Source organism: Corvus moneduloides, chromosome Z (assembly GCF_009650955.1).
Source record: "Corvus moneduloides isolate bCorMon1 chromosome Z, bCorMon1.pri, whole genome shotgun sequence".
In the NCBI taxonomy this organism is placed as follows: domain Eukaryota; kingdom Metazoa; phylum Chordata; class Aves; order Passeriformes; family Corvidae; genus Corvus; species Corvus moneduloides.
In genome coordinates, this window is record NC_045511.1 from 62243493 (window position 1) to 62265675 (window position 22183).

The window sequence follows — 22183 nt, forward strand, 5'->3', positions numbered from 1 at the left end:
GAGAGTGTTTAACTAAAACTCCCAAGATGACTTTACGGAGCAGGAAAGTTTGTGGACAGAAAGACTTTGCAACTTTCATAGAGCAATATTTTAGTTCATAGCAGAACTAAGATTATGCTTAAGGATTATTAACATATAATTTCCTGATTTTAAGAACATGAAGGCTTTCTATGTAAGGATCAGAGTGCTGTCACAATCATCTAATGTTGTAGGGAAGGTAGTAATGCATAGGATTTTGCAACCAGTTTCAATTCTAGGTAACTTTTTTTCCCAGTTGGTTAAAACTGGAGCAAAATAGTCTAGCGTAATTGTCCCCACAGAAATTCAAAGTAATAAAATAGAAAAAAGGTGCAGTGAGCCTCAGGTTAATTTAGATTCTTAAAACCCTCTGCTTGCAAAGTATATTTAGCTTAACAGGCACATTTTCACTTGCGATGTGATTCTCCTATTAGACATCATATACTGCTGATATCCTAAGACAAAGAAGAGGAGGAGAATTACAAAACACAAAAAAAAGTCGTGAGAAAATTTGATTGGAGAGATAAAAGTAAATAAAACTCTTAAAATAAGAATTTTGTTGGGTTGGATTGGGGATTTTTCCTTGTTGATTCCCCCCTAGCAAAATAGTAACAATATTGAATAATGACTTTTGCAGAGACCGAACAGACTGTTCAGCAGGTCTCTTCAGAGACCTAAGACTAAATGTGTTTTAATGGTGGAAATTCTGAGGTCTTTAACTTGGAAACGTTGACAAGGTTATGCAGGACCCATTTGATTTTCACTGTTAAATGCTCAACTCAAACCCTAGTTAGAAACTTTAAAAATAAAAATAACCTGGCTATTTTAATATAAAGAAAGGGCATATATATATATATATATATTTATCCTTGGGCTCTTTTTTTAAACACATGGAAAATACTTTGGGAAGAAAAACCTGCCAGTCCTTGAGCCATGAAAAAAAACCCAAAGCAACAAACAAACCCAAAACCATCAATGTTCCCTAAAAAACAAACAAACAAGATACAACCAATGAAAAAAAACTAAACCAACAACCAAACAAAAAACCCCAAACCCAAAAAACTAGTTTATCTAATGGAAACACCATGGAAAAATTGAAGAACTTGGCAACACTGCAAGCATTGAATGGATAATCTGTTAATAGGATGTCTGGAATAATCTTAAGATTACGGAGGCATACATGCTTCCTCCAAAGCATTACCATTATAGCATCTAATATTCTCCTTTTATACGTTAATTACTATTAGCATAAAACTAACATAAATTTTATATTATGTTTTTGCATGATTTTTCTATGCATCTCTCTTTTCTATTATTCAAAGAGACACACTTTTACTTTCTGTATTTTCTAATATTTATTTACCAGATTTTAAATTTTGAGCATTAATCTTCATTAATGTTGCACTGGAAAGAGAAAAATGCTTGTAGACAAAAAGTCGGAAAGTAATTTGCTGCAGGAAAATCAATTTTAGACTGTTTTTATTAGGCTAATGTGTAACCTCAAACCTTATTAATGGAATAACCATGGTTATAGTATTGATAAATTTAACAAATTTTAGAAATTATAAAGAAATGCATCCAGGTCCATGAAATGAATGTTAATTCAATGATGAATCTTTTGTATTTGATGATCATAAAGGAGATTTGCTGCACTAATTTTTTTTCTTCCTCTGCTTTTATAGAAAGCATCCCTTTTTTGCATTGCCATGTTTACAAACATCCATGTCCAGTCAGACTTTCTATTGCTTTTACTCTGATGCACTTTCATCAGTCATCACAAAGCATTCTGATCCCTTTCAAACATGAAAATATAACCTTTATTATTATTTTAATTATTTTGATTTCTCCCTCCTAGAACTGAAATCATAGAATATGGTCTCAGGTTTTTTTATTACCTTCTGAGCTTTAAAGTAATTTGTTTTCCAAAGGAACTTCTTATGTTCAAATAAACTTCTCAAGTCATAGTTTAAACTGCTCTGGTGTGCAGTCTGAACTCTTCTACCCAGATATCCCTGGAGTTTATTGGTCTGCACAGAAATTCACAAATTCTAATTTCCAGAAGAGAGCTTAAAATTGATTTTTCTTCAAAACACTGTAGGGATGTAGGGAGAGGAAGACTGAACACACTTGAAAGCTTAGACTTTTATTGGGCTGCTTTTCTGACATAAAATGTGCTTCTTTCAAAGCATATTACTTGAGGTTTAAGTCAACTGATATTCTTATAAGGTATATGTATGTCAATTATTTGTGGTTTTTATAAGTATTGAACAAGCATTTATTTGTTGTATATCTAATGTCTGACTATTTATTGTTAGTGGTTATAGAAAGCTCTTTTTTTGTGTTTTTCAGATCTCAGGATAGAGTCTTTTTTATTGTGTTCCAAACCTGCAAGCTCAGGGTGAGTAATAATTTTTGTTATTTCTTAAGCCTGAATTGGGATGGTTCTGTGAATAACTGTCTCCTAGCCTATGACCATATTTCCTGGAACATGAAAAAACCCCAAAGAAGTCCCACCTAGTCTGTGATAATGTCAACCAGTAATACCAGTGATTACTTAATCTCTATTAGTTTCAAGATATTGTGAAGAAGAAAGGGTTTTTTTCCATTTACCATGTAACAGTAAAATGAACTTGTTCATGTTTTGTTTGTTGTGTTTTAACATAGTTTGACTGACATAATGACATAACTGTACTTCAATGTTATATATGTAATTTGAATGTGTTATGTTAACATAGTCATCAAACACAGAAGCTGATGTAATTTCAGTGTGAGAGATTACATGAACAAAAGAGGCAACGATCTGAAAAAATGACAGAGGTTCTCCAGATGTAAACTGAATTTCTGTACATTAAATAACTGATTAGAAACCATCTTCTAGGAGTGAATAAGGGCTAAGCAGCGGAAAACAGTAATGTTATCACACTACAGGTTTTATCAAAATTATTTCTTACTGTCAGGATTTTTATGTTACAATGCAGGGGAGTGAGAGATAAGACACATAGCCATTATAATGAGAACTAAAATTACTGGAAACCTGTGGTTGCCGTAAATCAATTTTTATTTATTCCATATAATAAGTTTTTTGAGAAAAATTATGTTTAACATGAAGTCATTTGAACAAAATACAATGATATTTAGCATGTTCCTGAGATAATTTAATAAGTAATGTAATAAAGCTATTGAGACAAACAAGCTTAAACAGGTTACTTAAAAAGTACTCTCCTGTGTTTTAAGCTTGTTTCATAGTATTAAACATAACAAAGTAAAGTGCTTGTTCATAACCAGGGACAATATGATTAGCATGCAATTGAGATCAAACTCATGAGTAAACCCCATTTGTATAACACAAATAGCTGTCATACTGTGCATACACGGGCAGCAAACAACACTTCTAGACAGCGGAAACCTAAGCCCAGGAGAACAGATCTGTCAGCTTTGTTTTGTGTTTCTACTCACTGCGTGAAGGTAGTAGTTCAATTTTGCTGTGTTGCTTCTTTTGTACTGAGTTACAAATTTTGAGCTTTAAAGCATACTTCTGTTTCAAAGGCTTCTTGTGAAAGTCTAACATTTAAAATTTTGTATTACCAATTAAAAAAAAAAGCACATAAAATATTTTTTCTTAATATTTGGGCAGATCTGGTGGATGTTTCCATCTTGTTTCTGCTGGTTTTCCCTTAGATTATTTCTTGTTGTTTTGCTTGAGAAAGAAATTGATTATTACGATCCCACATCTTGCACAGCACAGTTGTAGAATCTCTCTTGCAGCAGGCAATTTAGAGATGTCTACAGCAGATTTAGAGGTATCTATTATAATTTAAAATGCTTTTAAATTCAAAATCCTTCAAATCTCATTTTTTTTCCCAGATATGAAAATGTGTGCAGGGACACAGAGTTTATCCATATTTCTGTAAAGCTTCTGCACTCATAGAAATTCTTTATCAGTATGCCAATCTCCTATCATCAAAACTGTTAACTGTATAGATATCTGCCTTGTGAAGTTTGTTAATTTCTGGTGGTTGAGGAAACCCTGGAAGTGTTTAATAACAATGTGCTGAAGTGACTGTTAGAGAAGTCTCACTATAATACCGGTATATTAATTAATATAAGATTCATGGTAATATTTTCCCCTTATGTTTCATAGCACCAACAACTGATGCTATATAAAATACACACAAGCATATATGTATAATAAAGCTTGACTTTCAAAGAAAGAAATATGCAAAGACAATGGTATCCCATGGTTTGAGGAACCGTTTATTCAACAGTATGATAAAGGACTTTTATGGGTATGAATATGGGAGGCAGCTGAGCTAACTGCATTAAATAATTGATAAATATAATAAAATTATGATAAAATAAGGCGGAGGAGGATGTCATGTAAAAAAAAATACAAATAACCCCCCCAAACGATACACAACAGAAATCATTAACTTTTGTGGGAAAATCCAGGAAAAAAGCCCCAAAACCTTCAGAAACCAAACAAAAAAACTGCTTTGCCACTTTTTAAAATTGGATCACTTAAGTTTATCACAGTTGGAGCAGTTAAAAAAATGCAACTGGTAGGGATTTAATATGTAAGAGGACTCTTTTCCAATATTGCCATCTTTCCAATATACTTAAAGTAGAAAGATAAATGGTCTAATTAATTTCTTGCATGATTTAATAAAGTTAATAAAGATAATTTAATAAAGTTTTCATAAAGATGTCTATAAGACATGGGATTCTCCCCAGTGTTGTTTGCAAACTATGCGTAGCAGACTTGTCAGAGAATTTTTTTACATTGTTTTATTGGACTGAAATTTTTATACATAAAAGTGATGCAGATGACTGAAGTAGACCTTAGAATGACACAGACAGCTACCGAGTATTAAAGAATCATTGCAAAATTTGGATCAAAACCATGTTTGATTGAGTTAAACATTTAAAGAAAGGCTTGTGATATGCCTGATTTAATAATTTATTATAAAAACTCTAAAAACAAGACACAGGCAAATCTAAGTAATATAGACACATTTAAAATACTAGTACTGATTTTCTGATTCTATGTTGTTTCAGGTTTTTTAACAATGACATTAAATAGACTTTAAAAACATTACTTAATAAATTAATTAATTCCACTTTCTTCTTCCCTTTAGAATTGCATGATCATTCTTATAGAGGTTAAAAAAAAAAAAAAGGGAAAAAAGAAAATTAAGTTATACAGAACCAATGGATAAAAGTAAGTACCTCACTGGAAAATGAATACCAGAAACTTACCAGACCTTATGTCAAGGTCACATCCATGCCAACCTCTAAGTGCATTTATATTTTTATACAAAATAAATAAATTACTATTAAAAATAATGAAATAAATCTAATTAGATGAAAGCACCCACAAAAACAAAAGCACCCACAAAAACAACAAAAAAAAAAACCTCAAACAAAAAAAACCAAAACCACAAACTCAAAAAACACTTTTTCTCTGACCTGCTTCTTTTTACTGTTTTTTCTAGTTCTCTCCTAGTTGAGTTCTTAATTTTTTTAAATTCCTTTCATATACTTTATCTGTTGCCTCATGTGATTAAAGAAGAAATATAAAATTAAGGACTTTAGCCAATTTTCTCAAAAAACCCACTTCAATCTGCAATATATTTTTTTAGAGATAAATATTAATTTTTAAAAAGTGTACAGTGGAAGAAAACAAAAGCATCTGTTTCCTGACATCTTGTGGATGATCTGAGTCTGTAAGGGGCAGTATGCAACTTCAAAAATTGTGACGGATGTGTCTCTCCCCTTAGGATATTAAGCAGTTGAATCAATTCTGTTAACCTTGTGTTGTTGTCTTGTTCACCCTTTTGGTAGTTTTATATCAGCGAAAGCAGTGGCAGGAAGGAAGTAGACGTGGAGAATGAGGGGGAGTTTTATTGTGTGTTCAGCTTGTGATGTCTATTTCTACAAGCTGACACTTATGAAAATAATTTCTATCAATCTGTGTCCGTGACATAGCATTTAATCATCCCAGAAATATCATAATTTTTTATTTTTATAATTTCTTATATTTTTACATTATCTGCAAAATCAATAAAACAACAAACATCTATTTTTCCATTTTAAAATTATTCTTTTTGAAGACAGACTTTGCAGACACAATCTCAAAATGCCATTTAACCTGAATTCTTCTGAGTGCTGTATCACAAATTATCAGATATATTTCTATAGGTATGCTTGCAAGTTAACTGGAAACACCTTGATGCTAGTTACCAATTTTAACATCGTATTTGGAAAAATTACTTCTTATTTTTATTTTACGTATTTTTTTTCTATTTATTTCCATCCATTCATATGTAATTAATTTTGTAATTATGCATATGTAATACATATGTAATTACATATGAATGGATGGAAATAAATAGAAACAAATATGGACATATATATTTGAAAACATATTAGTCTTCCTGACTGCGTTCAGACTTGGTCCTGTACAGTCCCTGAGCATTTGTGCTTTATAGATAGTCATGTATGCATGCATACATAGAAATGTGTATTTATACATTTCTAATGTATAGTAGTATTTTCTATTTATATTTACATTTTCTAATGTAAAGTAGTATTTTCCAAAAAGCACTGTAAAAGAGCTTAACCACTTGTTCTTTTAATGTAAATTTTAAGCATAAGTGTAATAAAACACAGAAAAGTAGTGCAGCAAATTTATCTTTTAATACTTTTCAGACTGGGTTCACTAGCATGTGAAAAGTTACGGATAGAAGTTTCGCATGCCATGCCATTGTAAGAGTAAAAGGTTGTATGTAAATTGTGAGTAAGTTCTGGGGTTCTTTTACTGTCCTTTTTTGGTTTTTTTGAAGTCACAAAAAATAACTCCTGCTGGAAAAAATTCTACCTTTCTGAAAGATTAAAATGTTCCAGCTAAAAAAAATATTTCTTTTATTTGAAACACAAAATAGTCACCAAATTAATTTTTTATTAAGGAATAGAACCAATGAAAGTCAACCAACTTGCATAAAATGTGAAATGGAAAAAAAAAATAGCTCTTATACTGAAGACATTTTCCTTTTTTAATAAGCATACCTTGGAAATATTGATTAAAATTCCTACCAAAGCCACAGCCTAGGGCAAATTATCATTAGAATGATGATATGTAATCTTGATGATATTCTCTTTTGTACCTCTGAGAATGTCATTGCATCTCTTGGGAGTATTATTATTTCTGAAATTAAAATCAGCTTTAAAAGAAAAGGTAGCTTGAATCTCATTTTCAGATTGATGGAACTAAACCTACAATGAGAGTAAATCTCTTCTAATGTAAACTGGAGACCCACATTACAATCCTCAGGGTTTTGCAATGATGATTATATCCCGTTATTTATAAAGAACTTTGCTAGTTTTCAGCTAGTAATTATTGTACCTTGAAACTTGCTTAAGAGACAGGGCTTGTGGACAAGAGACAGGGCTTATCATGTGGACCTGCAAAAAATACAAATTTATTTGAAACTAAAGGAAGCTGAACTGGTTTTATACAGCTAAATGGAATAATTTTCTCTAGTTACATTATTTAAATTATTTGATGGGTGGCAGACCTGCCTTTTCTGACATACTACCTTGCAATCCTTTGTAATGGACATGGTAGTTGATACAATTGTCAATGGATTATTAGAAGTGTTCTTAGAGTGATTTCCTAGAATATCTTTGAACTTCTTTATCAATTCACAACCATCCCACCAAACACAATTTTTCTTGTTTGCTGTCAGGATATGGGAAACAGGACAAAATATTTTGAATCTATTACCTTGTACTTAAAAGCCATGTCAATATCTGCTTATGTAAGCTTAGAGTTACTCTCTTTTTACAAAGGATGTGGAATAAGAATGTAAATTGTAAGTTAAAGGTAAAATTGCCTTCTTCATCCAGCCCCTAACATTATTACAGAACATATGAAACAGAGAGAACTTAAAATGTAACATAGCAAGATGTTTTCCATTTACATTAGTAGGATCTGCTAACCCTGCAAAGGAAAAAATTTCTCCCCGAGACCGAAAGGTACTGTACTACCTTTTTGTAATGCTGCAAGAGACAGGCCAACCTCAGGAAACTGGCCTCCTGAGCTGGCAGACAGGGACAGGGAGCAGAATACTCCCCTGTAATCCAGGAGGACACAACTAGTGCCTGCTCAGCCACTTAGATGCTCTTGTATCTATGGGACCTGTTGGGATCCATCCTAGGGTGATGAGCAAACTGGCAGAGGAGCTCACCAAGCCACTCTCCATCACTTATCATTATTTCTGGCTCACGGGGGAGGTCCCAGATGACTGGAAGCTGGCCAGTATTACCCATCCATAAGAAAGGCCGGAAGGAGACTGCAGGAAACTACAGGCATGTCAGCCTCACTTGGGGTGGCAAAGTTATGGAACAGGTCTTTTTTGGTGTGATCCCATGGGACCTACATGACAGCCAAGCGCTCAGACCCAGGCAGCATGGATTTAGGAGGGCCAGGTCCTGCCCAGCCAACATGATCTCCTTTTATGACCAGATGGCCCATCTGGAGGTGGTCCTGCAGTCCTCTGAAGAGGGATCTGTACCACAGAATAGATGGGCTGTATCCAATGATAAGTTTAATAAGTCCAAGTGACAGGTCCTGCACTTTGGCCACAACAATCCCCTGCAGCACTACAGGCTGAGGGCAGAGTGTCTTGACAGTGGCCAGTCAGAAAGGGATGTGGTGGTAGTGACTGACAGCAGCTGAACATGAGCCAGCTGTGCCCAGGTAACCAAGAAGGCCAATGGCATCCTGGCCTGGATCAGCAACAGTGTGGCCAGCAGGACTAGGGGAGGGATTGTTCCCTGAACTTGGCACAGGTTAGGTCACACCTTGAGTGCTGTGTCCAGTTCTTGGCCCTGCAAATTACGAGGGATGTTGAGCTGCTGGACCATGTCCAGAGAACGGCAAGAAGGCTCGTGAAGGGTCTGGAGAGCAGCTCCTGTGAGGAGTGGTTGATGGAGCTGAGGCTGTTTAGCCTGGAGAAAAGAAGGTTCAGGGGACACCTCATCACTCTCTACAACTCCCAGAAAGGAGGGTGTAGCCGGGTGGGGGTCAACCTCTTCTCCCAGACATCCAGGGACAGGACAAGAGGACACAGTTTTAAGCTGCACCAGGAGAGGTTTAGGTTGGACATTAGGGAGAAGTTCTTCACAGAAAGAGTGACTGGGTATTGGAATGGACTGCCCAGGGAAGGGTTGGAGTCAATGACCCAGGAGGTGTTTAAGAAAAGGCTGGCTGTGCTGTGGTCTAGTTGATTCTGTGATTAGAAAATTAGTAACACACACTATATCCCTGAAGTCATTGATAAAATTACATTAGGGGTAAATCTGAAACCTTTTTTTTGTTAATTAAGGGTAACTATTTCTTTCCCTTTCTAAAAAAAGACAGGGAAAAAAAGAAAAAAAAAAGGAAAAGTAATGATGTTTGAACAGGTTTTGGGTTTTTATAAAACTGAGAAATATTATTCTGGAGTTTTTCCCAAAACCTAGTAAGAAGACTACTATTAATGTTAGTGGCCTGCAGCTGAAGTCCTTTTTCATGCACTCCTAATGAGCTTGATCTTCTACGTCCTTGTCGGTCAGGTCAACATACTACACTTTCTTAGGTATGCAGGAATTTATGTCTTTCATATGCATTACTTTCACTGGGCTTGTAAAAAACATAAAACAAACGAGTCACTAGTTTATGCCGCTACTTTGTACAAATGAGAGGAAGATGGAATTTGCCCAATAAGTTTCTAAAGAACGCTATAAATGCCATATGCAGTATCCAATTTTTTGCTTTACATTTTACATTGGGAACTAGAATTGAATGCACTTTTTGTTGCGTCTTTTATTTTCTCCATATTTTATATTTGTCATGAAAGCAGACAAATGGTTACTTTACTCATTGCAGTACTGAAAATGCTGTTAAAGCACAAGTTTATCAGAGATCTGATAATTTAAAATTAACATTGAAAATAGAGAATTAAAAATAGATTGAATATTTAGATGGTTGCTAGGCTATTGGCCACATGCTTCAAATGATAATGTCCTGCCTTTTCATCTTCATCCAGCTTCTGCTCATGAATGAAACAAATTTTCCCAGAGAATAATCTTGTTGAAAAGTATCGCGTATTGTCAACATTTGTGGATCTGTAAAGAGTTGAGCTGAAATCTGATCAATATTTGTTTGATGAAATTGCAAAATAAGTAAACTTTTTTCTATTTCATATACAGTTATGGTTGGTGTCCAGAAGTCAAATTAGAAGCTGTCATATGAAAATACATGTCCAACATGGCATTTTCTCAATGCTTCTTATCTCTGGACAAATATTAGGACAAAACCCCCATCATCTTTCAGGGAAATGTTGTATTATTTTGAGTGTGTGTGTGCACATGTTGTGTTGAAGAGTTTTCCTAAATCTTTATGCTCAGTAAGATATTGTATAGAAATAAAACCTGAAAAATTGAGTAATGAAAATAACCCCTTATTTTATAGTTTACTTGGTATGATGGGTCCCACAAACACATGATTTCCTGCATAGACAGAGGAAAAAATACTTAGCCCAATAGATCCACCTACATTCACTTGGGCATTGAGTACAGTAAAATCTGAACTCAACTGAGTATTTCAGAATTTTTAGGAGAAAATCACTTATGTATCATGGAAACAAATACACAACTAACTGTAGTCTTAGTCCTAAGCAAAAGGTTGTTAAATTATTTTAATTCATAGCTCAATTAAAAATAGTGTTTTGAATAAATTCATCAAAGAACACAACACAAAATCTTGGGACTCTAAGTCAGGCCAGAGATTCATCTGTCTCAGCACGATTTTTCTAGTGGTGCTTGGCCGTAAAGTTTTAAGTGATTTTTCTTCTGAACTAGCTTCCAGCTTCTGTCAGTCAGATTATCTTTTCCACTCAGCTCACTATATTACACTGAAATGCAAAAGTGGGAAAGGATAATGAAGAAATCTGAAAACACTTCAAATTTTTGTAGTTTTAGATTTCATTACTGGATATGTTGAGTAAAGTTTCTCACGTATTATGCAGCAAACTCAACCAACCTTTTAGATAAATATTTTTAAAAAGTTGCATTTCAGAATGTGATTCCTTAGAAATTTTAATCTAATTTAAAAATTAAAGTGACTAGAGAGGAGAAAAATAAAGTACTTGTCATGTGGCAGAACACATATTTCTCTGTACTCCTAGTAGTTCCTTCAAGAACAATCTCTTCCTTCCATCTCCTCCTAGTTTACTGGCATTTCTGTGTTGATAAATTGCTTGCAGTGCATCCAAATGTACAATTTGAATAGGTGTATGCAGCTTCTATGATACTATTTCCTTTTTTGTTTTTTTCCCCATGACATATCAAAAGTAAGGAATTTATGTACTATGATTTGTCCTTTTGACCACTGATAACCCTATCAGTGTTTCCCAAAGTTTTTATCTGAACTGAAACTTGGTATGTATTTGGACTGTGTGTATACTCAAAGACCAAGATTAGCCTCCTGATGAATCTTATCAATAATGAGGAATTAGGTGAAAAAAATAGAAGTAACCTGTATTCAGAAAACAACTTTGAAGCATATTTATATCTGCAAAAGTATTTCAACAGAAAGTAGGTAATTCTAGAGGTAATAACAGAGGAGATTTCATTGTGTAACTGGGCAGAATTCAGCACCCCATTTGTCAGCTTTACATGACAGATTATTAATAAACTGCCACTCTCATCAGCAGATACCAATCGGCAGTGACTGTCCTTTCTGAATTTGAATTTCTAGAATTTTATTCTTAAGTATGCTTGCTCTCTAATATGCTTTCTTTCAGTGCAAGCCATTTTCCTCTTTATGCAGAAAATATATATAATTCTTGTACCATACAGATAATAAAACATAAATATAGCAGAACAGTAGCATACAAATCAACTGTACACACTTTGCAGTGCAGAAAATGAGGACTGGAGAAGATAGGGCTATTTTCGTACCTGGACATATGGGAAAGGTTATGGGAAATATTCCAGTGGATAGCAGAAATCAGACTTCTCTAAACAGAGAGAAACAAGTATATTGTCAATAAACTATGGGTTTTTTCATACTTCAGGTTTTGTCAGATGTATGTCTTCTCTCTACAAATTCCAAAATATTTAGGGTGAAATAGTATGATGAACATGCACCGGCTAAACGTTCAAAAGAAACTTTTGTGAGGGACTGTGTCTTGGAAGAAAGCTAGCAAAAGCTTCCTCCCAAAATGAAACTCAGACTACAAATACTCATTATTAATTCATCTTAAGCGAACCAAAAGCATAGGTGCAAATGAACATATCTTTTGTTTTCTTTTTCCTTTTCTTTTTCCTTTTCTTTCTCCTTTTCTTTCTCCTTTTCTTTTCCTTTTGCTTTCCCTTTTCTTTTCCTTTTTCTTTTTCTTCTTCTTTCTTCTTCTTTCTTCTTCTTCTTCTTCTTCTTCTTCTTTCTTCTTCTTTCTTCTTCTTCATGACTTCTACATGAAAAATGAATTTATTTTTAAGGCATCAGCTCATATCAACTCTGCTGCCCATACGGAGATAACTGAAGTAATTTTCTTCCATCTATACCTCTTGTTAAATGTATGAAGATCTAGGACAAAAGTAATCTGGGAATGTTTGTTGAAGTTAATATAGGTAGGAGTTGAGTGGAGGTATATACTCCTTAGAGAGGTTCTTTGATTTTTGTACTACTACCTTTTAAAAGAAATTCAGAAGAGAGAGAGAATAGGAGGAGCTCCAAGACAATGTGAGGGTCCCACGTCCCTGAGTATCTCATAGCTTTTGCTATGCAGAAGTTACTTCTGGGATGCAGTGTTTCCATCTGATGCCTCGGCTTTATCTGTCTGCTGTCACTATCTGTCACTGTTGAGCCATAACTGACCTAGAGTAATTGGAAGAGCAGTTACAGTTTCCAACACTCAATAGTTTCTCCACTGCTTTCCTGGCCAAAACATGTGCCAGTAATTTTGGATTGCAAATGCTATTAGCTACAGTGATGTGCACTATTCACAGTAATATGTAGGGAATACCTATAGAATTTGATCTCTGAGGCAAAAAGATTTTGTATTGAGATACAATTATTTGCCAATATCTGCCTGAATCTTTAAATGTTTTTGAAGAATGCTTTGGGTTGAAAAGGACCTTCAAAGACCACCAAGTTGAAATACCCTGCTATGGACGGGGACATCTTTCACCAGAACAGATTGCTCAAAGCCGCTGACCTTCAAATAGTTTTAGGGTTGCCCACAACTTGGGGCAACCTGTCCAGTATCTCACCACCCTCATCAGAAAAAAATCTTGCTGATATCCACTTAATTTTCTAAGTTATTTAGAAAAAATTTAAGCTACTTTCTAATTTCTACCATGTTTCCTTTTTGTCATTCCTGTAAATTACATTTTTACATAGTCTTCCACAGATGTCGATCTTGACATTATACTCTTCTTCCCCACATATCTGAAAGCAAGCCTAGTTTCTGGAGAAAAGCTGACTGAAAAATATGAAACATTCTGCTCTTCTTTTTTTAATTCTTTCTTTTTGGCTGCCACTCTGCAGCCTCCTTTATACTTATCCATTTCTAGACATATTAAACATGGAATCTACCTTAAATATCTTAAAGACCTATGACTACCATTACTGTAATTTTTTTGTAATTTTTTTTCCTCTAGTTGTTTTAATACGGTAAAAAAATGCGTTAATCCTGGGAAATTTTCACCCTTTAGAATAAAAAACTCCTTCTTTAGATAGTGTTTGACACAGGTTTTTATCTGCAGTTTCAAACAATCATAATTGTATTCATCCAGTTTAATTAAATTTTCTGTTAAATTTCAAAAATCATGGGAGGGAAATTACTGCTGTTTTAAATAAATTCTTGTTTTTTCTTCATTTGATTTGCCAATCTCAGAAGAAGACAATATGCCTGTTTCTGTGGAATTACCTTAAAGCTTTCAGTGTGGGCAGGGAAATAATGGGGTAAGAGTGTCCAAATACCACTACATGCAGAATATATTTTTAAGCAATTCTTAACGTGTATACAAGACCCTAAATTGACCATGAAAAACATCTAAGGCAAGATCTTGGCTAGCCTCAGTGGCTCATGTCATCTGGGAAGGACATGTATCCTGGGAAAAAATAACAAAATCAGAAACCAACCAACTGAAGGAAAATTGGGACAAGTAAAATATTGCAACAGTTTCAAGTTTTTTCTGCTGCCTGAACACAAGAGGGTTTAAACCAAAGGAAATATACACTGGCAGGACATGCTCCTAGACAAGAAGCTGTTTCTGAAAGGATATTGCAGCTTTCAGCCTGAATCTTCCCCATCCACCAAAACCATGAACATTGATTCTTTACAATAGTGTAGAGATGACATAAAGACTTCTTCCTAATGAGTTCCTTCACATCCAGCAGGATGTCTATCAGTCCAGGTTTGCCTCCTTTTATTCGTTTTAATTAGCCATAAGGTTTATTTTCCTAGGTATTTCTGAAGCAATTGGGAAAAAAAGAATGTAAATAGAGGTTGTGAAAAAGGTAGTAGATGGTATTTCTCCTGAACAGATGTCCACCCCATCATAAGAAGACCACTTTCCTCTAGATTCCAACCTTGAGCAAATGCTTTTCCCAGTGTCACCACAACTTTTTCTTTCTCTCCTTCTTTGAGGTAGTTGAGTTAGTATTCCACTTGCTAACCTTTTAGAACAAAAGCAAAGGCAAAGAAATGCTCTGTGTAAAAAAATTCTGTATGTTATGTCATGCCATCTCTATGTTCCTATCCAGCCAAAGCAATATACACATTCAGAGTGGAAAAAAGAGACACTGATAATTAGTAGCTTTGAATTCTGCTCTTGGTCCATTGCTCGGCATGTTCTGACTGATTATTATTGCTCTCCAGCAGCTCTTTTTCCTTATGAAAGGAAAGGTGCTGTGGTGATGGGCCTCAAGAAATATCTTAGTAGCTGGAGGAGTCTCATTTTGTTTCAGCCTAGCAAGGCAATCTGAAAACAAATGTCCAAAATACAATATATGGACATGAGTGACACTTCAACTGTATAAGCCAATATAAATTGCTGCATTAAGTGTGGATTTGGAAAGCAATTCACTGTTAAGGCAACACAGTAATCTAAATCTTTTTAAGTACAGATCTTCAGCATCAGTATCTGATTCTGTCATAACCACACTGCCACAAGGCTGCAATTATTGATCAGGAAAGAATGATAGCAGGAGACTTGGCATGGTGACTTGTGCACACATCATGTTGGGTGCCAGGCACAGGGTGAAAGATGAATAAACAACCCCTTCAGCTCAGTAACAGCTGGTGCATGGCATTCTCCATGTGACAGACCATGAGGACTCTGCTTAGATGTGTGATCTATCACAGAATATTTGTCACGTCTACATCAAAATGTACATATTTCTTAGTTAAGACATGTGGTCATTTTTACTACCCTTACCTTTTTACCTTTCTTTAAGCATATACAGCAGAACTATGGTAAATGCAGCAGTATGTTTCTTTTACTTTCTCCTGCTTACAGGTATAAAATGTCTCTAATTATGGCATCATTGACATGAAAAACTAGAAAGGAATGCTGTTGGGGGTATTAGCTGAAGAGGAACAAGTATTTCAAATACATGAGTGCCCGGCTGAATCATGGTGGTAGATATGTACTACAATAACAGAATAATTTGAATTGGAAAGGACTTTAAAGATCATCTAGTTCCAATCCCATTGCCAAATATAGGGACACCTTAACTAGACCAGGTTGCTGAAAACCTAATCCAACCTGGCCTTAAACACTTCCAGGGATGGCACATCCACAACTTTTCTGAGCAACCTGTTAGCAGTATCCCATCATCCTTTGTAAAGCCCTGGTCTTTCCTGGATGAGTTTATTTTGAAAGGTCTTAAGGTACTACTTTTCCCTGAGGTGGCACAAAGGAACACTTGACAAAAGTTCCTGGGAGATGAAAAAACAAACTTTACTGGCAAATCTTAGAAGATCAGGAATTCAGCAACATTTAAAACAAATGTTCAATCAAAAGAAAGGATTTCATAAAACATTGACTCTAACCAAAAAAGTTTTAAGTTACACAGATTTTAGGAAGAGGAAATTAGGAGTAGAAATGGAGAGAAAGAAAGGGCAAGAGAGAGAAAAGAAAGATATAGCTACTGCCTTGGATCTAGCAGGATCTCAGCTGCTGTAAAATGCAAGGACAATAGGAACATGACCATAGTCTTCGTGCAATGCCTTCTATTACTCTGGCTTCCTGTGGCCACCGCCTCCCCTAGGTGGGGCTTCCAGTCATCTGGCCACTCTGGGGCTAGATTGGGCCTCCACGGTGGGGTGTGGGGCGTTGCTTCCAGTGTTCCAGCTGTGCCAGTGACTGACAGCTGGACTAAAACCCCCAGGCAGGTGGAGTGTGGAGCAGTGCACTGTCACTCTTTCCTCAGATCTTGTCCTGCTCCCTGCATGCAAACAGACTTCAGTTGTTTTCAGACAGTAATCATCTTCACCATTCTCCCACACCCTCACAGTAAAGAATTTCATTTAAATCTAATATCTCATTTCATCTTATGTAAGTATCTCCTCTGTAAGTTTAAAACTATTTCAACCTGTTCTAACACTATCTGCCTGTGTATATAGTCACTCTCCCTCTCTTTTATAAGCTGTCTTCAAGCACTGAAAGACTGAAATGACATGTCCCCATAGCCTTCCCATCTCCAGGCCTGAAGTCTCCACCTCTGTCAGCCTGTCTTCATAGGAGAGGTGTCACAGCCCTTTCGTCCCCCAGGACCATTTTTGTGACCCTTGTCTCTCTGACAGGTCCATATCTTCCTCATGTTGGGGTCCCAATCCTGGATCACCATGGTCTCAAGGGGGCAGAGTAGAAGCAGGAGAATCACTTCCCTTGTCTTGCTGGCCATTCTTTTTGATGTAGCCCAGGATGCTCTTGGCTTTCTGGACTGCAAGCACACACTGCCGGCTGATGTCCAGCTTCCATTCACAAGAACTCTTCTTCACATGGATGCTCTCAGTGAGTTCTTCACCCAGGCTTACCCATATCTGTGAGTTCCCTGACCCTGATGTAAAACCTTGCACTTGTACTTGTTGAACTTCATGAGGTTTTTGTGGCAATACTGCTCAAGTTTGTCCAGGTCTCCTTGGCTGGCATCCATCATCTGTTGTGTCAACAGCAGCACTCAGTTAGGTGTCATCTGCAAACTTGCTGAAGGTGCACTTGATCCCACTGTCTATGTCATTGATAAAGATAGTAAAGAGCATTGCTCCTGAGACAGAGCCCTGAGAGGCATCACAAGTCACCAGCCTTAACACGGACATTAACCAAAACTCCCTGGTTCCACTCATCTAGCCATTTTCTTACTCACTGAATAGCTCACGCTTCAAATCCCCATCTCTCCAATATGGAGACAAGGATGTCACGTGCAACTGTATTTAAGAATTTACAAAAGCTTAGGTAGATGACATCGGTCAGTCTTCCTCTATTACCTGTTGTAGTCATTCCATCATAGAAGGCAACAAGATTGGTCAGGTATAATTTGCCATTGGTGAAATGCCTGACTGTCTCAGGTCGTCTCTTTGTTTTGCATGTGCTTTAGCATTCCTTCCATGAAGAAGGAATCATCTATTCCATCATCTTCCCAGACACAGAGGTAAGGCTCACTGGTCTGTAATTCCCCATCTTCCTTTCTCCCATTTTTAGAAAGAGGTGTTTTATTTCTCCCGTCGCTGGGGACTTTGCCTGATCACCATGAGTTTCCATATTTCATGGAGAGCGCCTTGGCAATTACACCATCAATCCTTCAGGATCCTGGGGTCCATGTCATCAGGCCCCATAAACTTGTGCTTATTCAGTTTCATCAAGTGGTCAAACCTGCTTTTTGCTTACAATGGGAGGGATTGCACTCCTGTAAACCCCACCTAAAGCTGTTGAATGTCAGGTGTATTTTCTATAGAGAGCTTTTCATTAGTCTTTTTGAGATTGATTGTCTATTTTCTCATAGATGGCACCTTGCAGAAGTATAATGTTGAGAACTCTTAAGGAAAAGTCTGGTTATACTCAGATTTTTAACCCTTTAAACAATGTCTTTGACCTCTAATAAAAATGCAGTTTTTCTCCAAAAAAGATTGTGTTTGTAGAATCTTTACAGAACAACCTTGAAAAGGGTGGTACTGGGAATAATGACTTCAAAGCATGATTTCATAGAATAAATGATTAGTCAGGAAGTTGTCACTCACTCTTAATTAAATTTCTTCATTTAGAGAATTTCCAGTTCTAGTCAGAGTTGCTAGGAATCCTATGCAGTTTGTCTCAAGTTTGGTAACATGTGCCAGCATCTCACCATATTTTCTTAAATATAAAGTAAAACTCCTTGATATTTTAATTATTATTCAATAAACTAGGAAGCAGAGATCTTAAAAGAAGGATATAACAAATATTTAGGGCAAAATTTAGTTGAACTTCAAGGCTTTAAAATGTCACAGATACCTCAAGGTTACATCATCCTAGTCCTTTGCACTGACATTAAAATATTCAGTTATATAGCATACGTGAATTATTTACTTGCAGTTTGATCACATTCATCTGCTCTTGCTTATGATTTTATTGCTCCTCTGTTCACACATGACCTAGTTTTCCTTGCACTTACACCTACTACAAGCATTTATAACAAAATAGGTTGAACACAAAACAGATTAAATATTTAAAGACATTCCTCATGGTACTCTTCTGCCCTATTTCACTAGTAAAAATGACCAGAGAATACTTTAAGCAGTCAGTGAACCTATTTTATTTGATGAGATATATGTGCAGCATTTGCAGATTTAATAGTTTTCATATAAATGACTTTAAAAGCACATCTTCATAAATAGAGATTAAGTAGAAATTATTTATACAACTGCAACTCTTGTAAAGAAAACTGTATTGTTTTGTTTTTCTAGTCACTCATATTCTTGCATTACTTTGCCTAAGGCTACAGGTTTTCATTTCATGTCTTTTCCTAATTTTTATTCTCCTCTATTAGGTGATTGCTAATCTACTTTCAAGATTGGTCTGATTTCTCAACTGCAAAAGAGCAGATAAGCTAGTGCCCTAAAGTCCAGAATGCTGTTATGGCTGTAGAAGAGTGCCAAAACTGACTGGAATGTGAAACTAACTCCCCTAGGTAGATGAAAGCCCCACCACTGAACTTTGTTTTGCAGAGTTAGAGCAACGGTAAAGATGAGAGGTGCACAAGGAACACAAATGTGCTAAAACCCTGGCAACTGCTGCTGCTATGGAGGGTGGGTGCCATTGTAACTCCACAGCAGTAGAGTGAACAAGACTGAACAAGAGATGGCAGCAGCTCGAAAGAGATTGTGCCTGCAGGGGAAGGGAGAGGAAGGCAACTACACTGTGGTACTCAGAAACTCTTGCTGTGATTTAAACTCTAACAGGAGTTGTGTATAGGAGGGTTGGTGCCATTTGGTTGATTTGTGATATACAAATAAACAAAGTGGAAACTTCTGTGAACTTCTAACTTGAAGCAAGAAAACTCTCTCGAAAGCTTACCAGTAGACTGGATGGATACTCCAGGGCCTGTTCATGTAGACAGATAAAGATTTCATGCTTTCCCAAGTGCTGACTGTTGTAACCCTGAAATACAACCAATTACATTCTAATTCATCTTGCAAAAGCTACTCATATGTGGACAATAGTTCTGCACCTGAGAAAGCCTGAACTTATCAAGAAAAGGATGGTGAAATATCATGTGATAAACATTACCATTTGGTTATGCTTTTGATGTTTATTTCTTTCAGTGTAATCTGGTATTTAATTTTCTAAAACAACAGATGCCTCAAGGAATTCAAATCCTCTCATTTCAGTGGCTGTTTTAATGAGACACTTCAACCTTCTTAAAATATGCTGTTCAGAAAACTATCTACTATATGAGACATATTCTATATTGACATTAATATCAACATACTATTTAAATTTTTTTTTATTGTCTTGCATTTCTTTAATGTCGGTCTTGCAAAGTACTTCTGAGAATTACATACGTGTAAATAAATATCTTAATCGAGTAGTACTTCATTAAATAGTTGCTGCTTTATTTTTCTTAGAAAAAATATTTTTCAGATAATAATTTAATGATTTTTTCTTCTGCTAATATGAACACTGCATCATAATACTATTTTTTCCTTTATTTTGTAAAATGATAAAAGACAGCCAATTTGAATTAGATCTTGAAATCTGATCAAATGTTCCAGATGTTCTTGCATGAACATTACAGTTTCTCTGTGATCCATGTCAGAAATGCAGCTGTCAACAGTAAAGCACACCTGCCATCAGTTTGCTGTCAGCAAATTATTTATCAGTTTTATTAGGAAGAGCAGTAAATTGCCAGAACAAAGCTTTGGTCTTATACTGAACCTTACAACATATTCCAGATTCATAATCCATAAATCAACACATTTAAGAAAGTTTATGTGGAAATAACCTTGAGTCTGTGAAGCCACATACTAAAAAAGTTTTACTTCAAAATAGCCTTGAGGATATCAAATATTGTTCAGTAGAAGAAATGAAGCTGCTAAGATTTGCACAGGTCACCCATGGGCTGTTGAGAGTATACATGGAGAGTGGCTGAGAAAGGAGTTGGGTTTCAGGCAAAAAGTTTTTGTCTTTACCTCAAGAAGTACTAGTAGCAAGAGAAATCCACGGGTCATTATCATTCAAATTAGAATGAGTATGCAATTGGTCATCAGACCAGCATTCTGAAGAGAGATAGATTTATGTATGTCAAAAAGCATTCAATAACTTAAGTTCTGGATATTCTTTCACTCTCTGTCTATATGAACTATGGCTTCTGGTACAAGGTTCTAATCTGATGCCCTCTAAAGAGAATAGGCCTCTAAACCATATAACTTCTTTTAAGATTCTGTGAAGGAGCTGAGAGATCAACACATTTTATACGGGATCACAATTTTTAAGACTTGAACACTATTATCCCAAATGAAAGATTAGATCTTTACCTGCTGTACCACCTTGTTGGAGGCCTTATGGTTTAAAACAAACTACATTTGTCAGTTATGTAAGAGTGTACGATCAACAACACCTTGATGCTTTTATCTCCTAAAATAAAGAACATTTTGCAAGGTGGTTTCTATTCCCCACCCCCCAATCCTTTAAAGAACTGTTGTTGTTTATTTGTTTATTTGGGTGGTTTTTGCTTTTCAATTTTAATACATAGCTTTTAAAAGCATGCAATAAATGTACATTTGAGATCTTATTTCTAAAACACTATTTATTTGACTGTTGTCTTGAGAGATCATTAGGCTTTTAGTCATTTCTAGTCCTCTTCTGTTTCTAGGCTTATAATTTCACTCATCGTGTTTCCCCATTCACACTTTCTTCTGATTTACTACAGAGATTTTGAATTACGTGAAATTGCCTGTGCTTGTATGTGTACACTGAAAAAGGTCATAACTCTTGATGAAATATCTGAGAACCTGATTTGCAGAGTGCTTACTGACTTTTCCCTTGAGACAACACCTCCATGCTTTACATATTTGTGAATATCTGCAGCTCATTCTTTAGAAATGGTGTTAATAGTTGTAATGCAAAGAGTAGATTACTGTGGATGAAGACAATTTCACTTTGCTCGCCTATAAGATGTTATGGAAAACTCAGTTACTATCTGAGACTTGTGTTTCATTAAGCAGACTTGTATCTTACTAAATATAGAAAAGATTCAGTTTTACATCATCTGGCAAATTGTCATTTAACACTGAACAATCAAAGCAAAAACTAGACTCCCTTTTAGGAAGCCAATCCTCCAGCTGGTTATTAGAAATTTTCACTGAAATTCACTCCTCCTGGACTATAGAAACTATAATGGATGATGAAACACAGATAGCTCCTGAAATACAATTCACATACTGGGCCTTTTATGGCTAAGACCAAGTGAGAGCACCCTATGACTTTCTAAAAACAGATTTACATCACATTCAGATTAACACCACATAGGAAGAAAAAAATATTATGTAGAGTTAAGACCTCCATCAGCATGGTTTATTCTTTCCACATTTTAGTGAGAGTGACCTCACCCCGTTGGCAATTTGACTGGCTCATG

The 22183-nt window shown here is 35.7% G+C and overlaps 1 protein-coding gene across 50 annotated transcripts in view; it reads left to right on the forward strand.

Annotated features, from left to right (window-relative positions):
- The window catches only part of PTPRD (protein tyrosine phosphatase receptor type D), a 1180356-nt gene that overhangs the window by 477382 nt on the left and 680791 nt on the right, over positions 1 to 22183 (forward strand). For all 50 annotated transcript variants that reach the window (XM_032097314.1, XM_032097313.1, XM_032097327.1 and 47 more), the window contains one exon: positions 2368 to 2416. The gene's annotated coding sequence lies outside the window, so the exon portion shown is untranslated. The remainder of the gene's footprint in view (positions 1 to 2367; positions 2417 to 22183) is intronic.